The sequence below is a fragment of the Molossus molossus genome, unplaced genomic scaffold (genome assembly GCF_014108415.1).
Source record: "Molossus molossus isolate mMolMol1 unplaced genomic scaffold, mMolMol1.p scaffold_m16_p_6, whole genome shotgun sequence".
NCBI classification, from domain to species: domain Eukaryota; kingdom Metazoa; phylum Chordata; class Mammalia; order Chiroptera; family Molossidae; genus Molossus; species Molossus molossus.
The window spans coordinates 6,717,127-6,726,964 of record NW_023425399.1 but is presented as its reverse complement, the minus strand read 5'-3'; the positions used below and the strand labels follow the sequence as shown (position 1 = coordinate 6,726,964).

General features: G+C 48.1%; 1 non-coding gene across 1 annotated transcript; it reads right to left on the bottom strand.

Moving 5' to 3' along the window:
* Positions 1-8,758: 8,758 nt before the first annotated feature.
* LOC118619483 lies at positions 8,759-8,885 on the bottom strand. The gene has a single exon (XR_004957252.1). It is a non-coding gene; the product is annotated as a small nucleolar RNA SNORA40 (small nucleolar RNA).
* Positions 8,886-9,838: the final 953 nt, after the last annotated feature.

Here is a 9,838-nt window from a genome sequence, read left to right as displayed (position 1 = left end):
TTTGTCCAGGCATCGCTCCCTTGCGTGGCCATCCACTGGTTCATTCCTTCAGCCCTTTTATCAAACGCTGTTGCTCCCGGGTCACTGTGTGACTTCTCTGAAGACAGAGTGAGGAGGAAGAGAAAGCCTTTTCTTTATCGATTTAAACTTTGTTTTTGGCGCACTGGGCCTTCTGTGCTCCTCTCTCTCAGCGGGCCAGCGTGGGGCGATGCTCTCCACCTGTGCGGAGTCCCTTCAAGTCCTCGTTCCCCGGGGCAGCTTCTCAAGTCACTCACTCCTGGGTCGGCTACGAAGTTCAGGGTTCTACATGACTCCTAGAACCAATTTGCAGTGTCTTAGATTCTTTTAAAAAACTGATTTGAGGTTTATCAGGGAGACCCGAAATTACTAAGTGGCTGGAGGCCCTGTTAGAATCATGGCAACTCAGAACCAGCCAGAAAGGCAAGAATCCTCACGTTCTCCTTGTCCCAGGAATGACCCACGCAGGCCGACACCACCAATGCCTTTGGCTGAGACCCACGCCCCTGGACACGGTGAAGCAGCTGGGGTGTCCTCGCAGCTCCGGATGGAGCGCTGAGGGGCAGCCCCTGCCCACTGGCCAGCCAGTCTTGTGGGCGGGGTTAGGTCTAACCCTTCAGCTCCCCTAACGGGAGGCGGGGCGTCACGTCCCACGTAATCCACATGCAGCGGAGGGTTCCTCCGGGCTGGGAAGGGCAATGAGAAGCTCAGCCCCGGAGTGATGGCCAGGCCCCTAGACCAGTCGTGACTCCGCTGCGTAACCTTCGTGAGATCATTGTTACAGCCTCATCCCTCTCTCACATTTGCTCTGTTGATTCTTTCCAAGTGGATTCAGAACGTGTTGCCAATTCTCCCCCGACTAAGTTCCTTCGGCACGAGAACTCGCGTTTCTTTCCATGTACGATGTTGTGGCAGGTGCTTGTGAATTAATTTGCAACCTAATAACTACTGGGTGTTTATCTTATCTTTCCCAATATTTAGTGGGATCAATAACGGAGCATTTGAAAATTCCAAGGCATTCCGTAACTATTTAAAATGCTGTCTACTTGATCACAGACCCTGTGTTTACTTTTAAACAGTAGGACAGTGCTTATAATTAGAAATAACAGAACAATTCAGTATTAAATGTTGCATCTGCTGTTTAGCCACTTGAGGGGAAACAATTTTCTAACAAATGGCAGTGGTCAAGAAAGCTATGAAATTCAGGCCAGTTGCCGCAGAAAATAACTTATTAGTTGCTAAGCTACCAGTCAGTCCTAAAAGGAACTCGATTGGGAGAGACAAAAAGTTTAACCCGACCCAGTGCATTTGAGAGCAAGGAGTTATTGCTGTCTGGTGGGTGTGTGGCAGGCACCGTGATTGACAAACTGGTCTTCGCTTGGCGTGAAATTTGGCTTTGATTGAGCGAGTGAGTGACAGGCCGGTGTCATCGGGAGATGTGGATTGTGTGTTGGAGGGGCTATTTTGCAACAAAGTGATTGACACTTTCGCGGAAATTGTCCCATCGATGGAGAAAGCCAAACAGCGGTTTGTTTTGACAAGCATTTCCTTTTTACCTGCCCATTTTGTATGGGAGAAAAGCGGGGTGGGGAGCCCCTATTGGTGCTAATTGATTTCCCCAGCCTATCAGAAGGGCGGTGGCTGCAGGGACAGAGCCCTGAATGGGGAGGAGGTTTAGCATCCAGAGTTCACCCAGGACTGTCTGGAGAAATTAAAGGAGCTCTTTCATTTCTTTTATCTTTTAATTTATCTTTATTGTGGAAAGTATTACAGATGTCCCTCCTTTTTTCCCCGTTGACACCCTCTTCCCCGCTCCCTGCCCCACGACCTGCACCACACTGGTCACTGTGTCCACGGGCTGTGCATAGATGCATACGAGTTCTTTGGTTTATCTCTCCCTGGCCCCCCCCTTCCCTCTGAGCTTCAGCAGTCTGTTGCCTACCTCCGTCTCTCTGGATCTGTTTCGTTTGTCAGCTTATTTTGTTCCTTCAGTTCCACAATGAGCGAGATCTGAAAGGAGCTCGTTCGAGTCCCCTTTGCACATGCTCAGTGAGCAGCCAGAACTGACGTTATTTCTGTGTTCTATTCCAACCGTTGATCAGTCCTTGTGATTTTTCCACGGTCAAACATATTGTGCCACACTGTCATTGTATGCCACCGGCCAAGCCCGACCCATCAAATGGAGGGAAGCTCTGACCCTTTTCCAAGCCACAGTGCTGGGTTCACAGATGTGCATATGATCCAAATGATTCCAGTGGGGCAAACCCTGGGACCTTATGAAATAAGCCCCTTCTCCGTGCTGCATTAGTAACAGGTAGGCTGGGAGTGCTGGCAGCCACCCTCACCACCTCATGTGAGTGGGGTGCCAGCCACAATACAGGGTGCCCCATTACATTTGAGGTGTAACTAGGAGAAAGCAATGTATATAGCTGTCAGGGTGTCCAGTTGTTGTTTTATAAGGGGAGAGGAAGCTCAGGAACACAGTCTGAGATACAGCCGACCCTCAGAGAGAGACTAGACTCGGCAACTAGAAAGTCATCCAGATATTCCTTCTCCTTTCCCCTCCATCCCTTTCTGCTCACCTCCTTTACTCTACACTGTGATCACTAAAGAAGGTTTCCTCTGCGCTTAACCCGTTTGGTGGAATAGGGGTGCGCCAGGCAATACGCGATCCGGGGTCTGTAGCAAAAATGCACTGGTTCCCGGGAGACAGAGTCGACTGGCTGACTTGAGTCAGGTGTTCTTGCTCAGTCCAGTCAAGGACAAATATGCACGACACAGACACCGGCTGAGGACCCACCCCTGTGGATTGCAGCCCATTCCCAACGCTGGGAGGGCTTCTGTGAGTCGCCGATGTGCATGTTATGAAGTTATTGTTTCTCAGCTCCAAGTCCCTCCTCTATGTTCTGTGAGGTGGGGGAGGGCGGCTGCGACCCTGCACGTCGCATAGTCCTTGGCCAGCTTGACATGACAGCACGTCTGAAAGCAGAATCCCAGCTAAAGCCAGCCTGGCTGAACTCGGCTGTGAGAGCCAGGTCGGCAGTTCAGATGCTTAGCACCAAGGATGCTATGTGGTCCTTGGACGTTCATGTCCAGACAGGAGTCCATGTGTTATCCACTGGCTATTAAGGATCAATGAAATAAGAAAAGGATGGCCCGGCCTGTGTGGCTCGGTGGTTGAGCATTGACCCCTGCACCGAGAGGTCACCCGTTTGATTCCCGGTCAGGGCACATGCCCAGGTTATGGGCCTGGTCCCCAGTGGGGGGCATGCAGGAGGCGGCCAATCGATGTTCTTTCTCATCAATGTTTCTCTCTCTCTCCCTCTCCCTTCCTCTCTCTCTAAAATCAATAAAGAAAAAATAAGAAAGGAACATTAAAAAAAAAAACAACACTTTTTCAAAGAAATCTATAAAAATAAGCTCTTACAATCATCTCAAAGTGTCTGTAATATGTCTACCGTTTGCAGGATTTTACTTGGAAACACTCACTTCCCTAGGTTTCATTTCTGTGGACTCGGAGGAAGCAAAGGGACAGCGTGTTGGTGGCTTCCGGGGCCCTAGGACTTGACGGGAGGTCGAGCACAATGCGGTCGAAAGCCCTGTGGGGCAGAGGCCCGGGTCTGGGCTGCCTGGGTTAGAGTCCCCAGTGCCCTCCCTCGCTCCGTGACCTTGAGCACAGCCTTGGTGGGGCTCGGCACCAGCAAAGCCAGGCTGAGGGGCACAGCTGTCAGGGCAGCTGGGGAGACCACGAGGCGGCTCCTTCAGGACTGGGGGACCTCAGTGAACACCCACATTACCCTGTTTAGTCTTAGTGGTCTTTGGGGTCTCAGGGTCTTCTTGAACCTTCTCTCAGAGCCTATGGGGAGCCACGGGAAGGAACTAAGCCATCTCTACGGAATTCCGTCTGGGCACCGAGTGACAGGCCCGGAGGACATGGTGAGCTGAGCTCAGAGCTTAACCGACTAGACTGACTGTGGCCACGTGTCCTGCTGTGCGGCTGCCCGTCAAGCTGCCCGTCAAAGCCTCCGGACAGATGACCCGCAGTAATGGGCGTGTGAGGGGAGCGGCATCGCCGAACGTTCTCGCTGACGGGGACACAGATCACGGGAGGGCACTCCCATGCAGCAAAGTGTCCCCTGTCCCGTCCCCCTCGTCCCCTGGCCTCGCCCTCCCTCCGCCTGTGGCCTTGCCTCTCCGCTTCTAGCTTCCGTTCATTTCTTTCATCAAATCATATTTTAATTTACTTATGTATTCATTCAACCTCTATTTATGAGTTTTTACGTATTTACTGGGCGCATAACTGCAGATCAGATTTATTGGGCGATTTCTCTAGACAGAGTCCCTGCCCAGGATGGAGTCTGGGTCAAGCATCGCGATAAGTACCGTGCAGGACCGAGCTCACTTTATCTTCACAAAAGTTGTCTGAGACAAGCAGCTATTATTAACAGTATTTTTACAGGTTGGGAAAAGTGTCTTCGAGAGTTTAGGTAAATGGTCCAAAGTCATGTAGCTAGTAAATTATAGAGCTGGGTTTCAAAATTATGTCTGCCTGATGTAACACACGTGCTTTGAACCTCTACTCGGGCAGCCGCAGCTGATCTGAAACGCAAGTGTTTCTAACGCTTCTCAGTGATGAATTCACAGGGAAGGTTGCGTTTGAACTGTGTTGTCAAGTGTGGACAAGGAGACTAGGAAGAAAAGGATTTAAGAAGGTACTCATTCCAACCTGGGCAGTGTACCTCAGTGGGTTGGAGCATCGTCCCATACACCAAAAGATCTCAGGTGCAATTTCCAGTAAGTCACATAACCCAGGTGTAGGGTTCGATCCCTGGTTGGGGCACGTGAAAGGAGGCGACTGGTCAATGTGTCTCTCGCATCAGTGTTTCTTTCTCTCTCTCCCCTTTCTCCCTCTCTCCAAAATCTTTGTCTCCTGCCTAAACCAAAGGTATCAACTTAAAGAAAAACACATCCTCAGGTAAGGATTTAAAAAAAAAAAAAACGGAGGTAGTCATTCCAGTTGAAAACAACATGCTAAACAAAACAGTGAAGCAGAGACCCACAATATGGCCCCATTTTTCCCATATAAAACATTGAAGGGATATTAATAGGTCATCGTCACCTTGACAAAACCAAGTGGTGAGTCAGAAATCTTTCTGTCGAGAGTAACAAGAACGCCAACTCAAACTGGCTTGAAGATAATCGAATATATAAACCTACACCACTGAAAAGGCCAGGGACAGGACCGACTTCAGGTACGGTTTGATCCAGTGTCATCGAGGGGGAAGTTTATTCCTCTCCACGTTCCTCTCGGCCTCCCAGAGCACCCGTTACTTCTTCAGGCCTCACATGGGTCCCCTGGGCAGTTCCATGGTCTTCTGTTGTCCTAGTAAAAAAGTCATTTGAATCTTCTTATCTTCACACCACACAGACCACAGAAGGAATGTCTCTCAAGAAGCAAAGAGACCTTTTTTCCCCAGAAGCCCTAGGAATTTCCTCCACTGGTTTCGTTGATGCTGACTGGGTTTCTGCCATGAGTCAAATCATGGCAGCCATAGAAACGACATAGCGCAGGGTTACTGGCTTCTGCCAGCCGGGGTCCACCCCCCAAAGCTAGGGAAAGGGTCAGTATCACCCTAATGGCATGACTGATCGTGGCAGAGTGTTCAGCTCCAAGTGGTATTATCTGAAAGAGGAAGACGGGTAGACAGCAAGAACGGGGGTCCACTGCACCCAACCGTTCCTGCTGAAGTATTCATTGCCCTAAAGCCTCTTCCAGAAACATCCAGCAGCTCATTAATTGGACATCTCACCTTATTCATTATCATCTTGGAAGCATTTTCTACACTAAATGAAATAACACTTTTTTTTAATCCTCACCCTATGACATGCTTAGAGAGAGGAAAGAGAGAGAGGGAGAAATCGGTTGCCTTCTGTACGTGCCCTGAGGGGATCAAACCCTCCACCCAGGTATGTGCCCTGACCAGGAATCAAACCATCTTTCAGTTCTCAGGACAATGCCCAGCCAACTGAGCCACTCTAGCCGGGAGCAATAACATTTTTTTTAAAAAAACATGAGTAAATATAGAAGTTTTTTTCTTCCTAAGGGACCTCAGAAGTCCCACCTTTCAAAATGTCTGAGTAGGATCTTTGTCTCTACCCTACTTTGTATAAGCTTTGTCTCCTGCCTACACCAAAGGTATCAGCTCGCAACGTTGCGATGAAATGAGATTAAACACTGTGGTTCTCTGCAGGGGTGGTGTTCCCATTGCGACCCGCTCTGCGCGGATGCCGCAGACGTGTTTGGCATGTGTCCACTGTTGTGATCACTTTCCTTTGTGTGACACTTTGGGAAGGGGAAGAAGCTGCGTGGCTCCGTGGATGACACACTTTGCTACAATGTAAAAATTTGAAATTCTTAAACGATTTAGCATTTTCCCCTTCCAGCCACATTATCTATCACGGGGAAGTGATATTCTGGGGGACTCAAGCCAATCAGAGGATAGGAGTGTAATTTTTCCAAAACAAATGTATGTATAAATTATCACTCTCTTCTCTCCTCTCCATAAATAGCGACGCTAATAGATCCGTAGCACGAGATGCATGAAGGGTTGCCGTTCCTACCACAATTCTCGTCTGGGGAAGGCAGGGCTGAGAGACGCATCGGGGGGCAGACACCCATCTTCTTCAGCCGCGTCCAGCGTGTCTTGAGAGTAATGGTTAAGAGAGTGTGTGTTTCTTGTCTAGAATAGTGAGCGAGTGTGAGTGTGTGTGTGTGTGTGTGTGTGTGTGTGTAAAACAGAGCAGGAGACTTAAAGTCCAAGGTGTGATTGAGCCACAGATATATTTTACTTGATTTGCACAAAATGTATATAAAATTGGGGACTTTTTACATAAAAGTTAAATGACCATCTTCTTCTAAAGATCTAGAGATCTTTTCTAAGAGGGAAAAGAATGTCTTGCAGTCATAAAGCAGTTTGTATAGAGGTTGCCCCCTGTAGACAAGACGCAAGTTCTCCTCGGACCCAGTCCATTTCATTTTGTTAACTTTCCGGGCTCAATGCTCGGTTGGGTTTGCGGGCTTCACTATAATGAGAGTCACGTGGACTAACAATCCAGGGTCTTTGAAAAACTGTGTCCAAGATATAGTTAGCAAGAGGAAAGCGAATCTGATTTTTCCTTGAATGTGTTTCTTTTCTTTTCTTTTCTTTTCTTTTCTTTTCTTTTCTTTTCTTTTCTTTTCTGAATCTGAATTACTTTATAATTTACTTTCATAGGTCAAAACAGAGTCCATATTCTTTTTCTAAAAATAACACGAAATATTTCCAAGTTTTCTGCAGTTTTAATTTTTCTTTGGCATTCTTTTGTGACTTTTCTGAACCAAGCCACTTCTTGGGAGGTCTATTAGAAGGTTTAATATTCACAATATAAATCACATCCCTTGTAAATCACAGCACACTGCACTTTATGGGGCTCTGGGATTTCTGCTCACCACGACTGCCATCTCGGACTGTGCAAATGCCGTGCGTGTTAGTCACCAAAGTCCTCAGCAAAGAGTGCAGGGCTCGCAACGTGGTGCTGTGTCTCTTCCCTCTTTCCCTGTACAGCGGCCGATTTTCCCATCAGAGACGGGCAGAGGTGTTCTCCCAACTGCTGGTGTTTCTAAGCCCATTCGACGTTGGTGCCCTGGGCAGCTGACCAGCTGACTCGCCCCTCCACTCTCGTCTGTGAGAGGACCCGAGGATGATGGCAGAATCACTAGTCAGAGAGCATGTGAGTTTAACAACTTGACATCGGGAAACCCGTGATGCAGAATTCTCAGAAGTGCACCGTATTTTAACAAGTGTATTACAAACTATTTTTAATCGCCTGTTTGTATTGCACTCATGTATGGATCTCATTCAGGATTCAGTGAACTGTGGCCCATGGGCTAATCCAGCTTGCTACCTGTTCTTTGTAAATAACATTTGATTGGCACGTGGCCACGCCCACTCATTTACATATCGTGTAGGGCTTCTTTTATCTACAACAGCAGAGTAGAGTAGTTGTAACAGTGGCCAATACAGCCTGCGATGCTGAAATATTTACTGTGGGGTCCTTTAAGAAAAATTTTGCCAACCCCTGATCTGATGCTCAAACATGGTAGAAAAATGTGATTGGTTGTTAAATGCGTTTTCTTTGCCCGATGGGTTCCCCTTGATGGAAGTCCCTCTACTGCCTCTTCAGGACACTCCTGGTACTGGTGACGACCGATTCTCCAGCCGTCTTTCGGCTGTAAGCTGCTTGGGGAGCCTCCGTTGTATCTGACTGTATCCATTAAGAATGCTTGGAGCCGCAAGGAACAGAAACGTTTACCTGTGGTTTCAACAGTGGCTATTTGAATGATCTCATCAACAGTAAGCTTAGATGCCTGTGAGTCTCACTTTGATATCGAGGCGCATGGTACAAACTGCCAAGCCCGGGCTATGCATGTCCTTCCTTGCTGACTCTTTCTGTGTGTCACCCAAGGCTGCAAAATTGTCACCCCGGCTCCAGGCGTCACATCCTCACATCAATTTTTCGAGCAGCTCCAAGGGGGCACGAGCACAAAGTGTTTTTCTACTTGGTCACAACCTCTTCATTGTACAGATGGAGAAAGTGAGGTACACACACAAGTTACATATTAGAGTGACTTTGTAGGGTTTCTGATCGTCCAACATCCACACCCCACCCTTCTGGAATCATTCCTCAATAGATTTGCTATCAGGTTCCTTCTTACATGTAACAAAACTCATACTGAATGATGAGTTCTTGGTTTCAAAAGAGGATTTATTTTTTGCACCTGTAAGTAGTCTTTGCCCACAAATTGAACAAAAACAAACACAAGTGCTAATTAACGCCTTAATTTTTCTTTGCAGAAGCAACTCTCTCAAACAACGTGATGGTGGTGAGGCCGGTGGCAGCCTCGTGACTCAGAGAGAGCTTCTCTCCCAGACACATCAGTTTCCACCTCCCTCACCTCAGCAACTGGTCCGGAGATGGCACCGGTCCCAAGGTAACAGCCTGAATGCGTTCAATGTTTGCAGGTGCTACCAGGACGACGAACATGGACCTGAGCTTGTTGGTGGTCGTGGCGGGAAGAGCCCGGCTGAGAGGGGAGTCCACAAACGGGAAAACTAGGGAGATGTGAAGAGAGGTCTGTGAGGTCATGGATGGGCACTTGGGTGTCGCTGTTCCTGAACTTGGCATTCCATCTCATTGACCCTTTCTAGTTAAAGTATTAGAAAAAGCCAACTCCAGTGGTTCTGAGACATAAATGGGGATTGTTTTTTACTCTTTTTTCTTTTAATTTTTTTTCCTTTATTGATTTTAGAGAGAGAGAGAGAGAGGAAGTAAGAGGGAGCCAGAGATAGAAACATTAATGAGCAAGAACATCAACTGGCCGCCTCCTGCACACCCCCTACTGGGGATTAGGCCCACAACCTGGGCATGTATCCTGACTGGGAATCAAACCGGTGACCTCTTGATGCAGGGGTCAATGCTCAACCACTGAGCCACACCGACTGGACTATTTTTTTTTTTATCCTCACCCAGGGACATTTTTTATTTTTTGTTCAGATAGAGTGGGAGGGGGAGAGAGAGAGAGAGAGAGAGAGAGAGAGAAACATCGATGTGAAAGGGACACATCAAGTGGTTGCCACCCGCATGACCACCCAGGGTCCTTAGCGGGAACCGAACCCGGGTCTCTCTGGACTGCAGGCCAACGCTCTAACCACTGAACCAAACCGGCCAGGGCCTGACTGGACTATTTTTGACTCTTTTAATAGTAAATTTAGATGTAGGG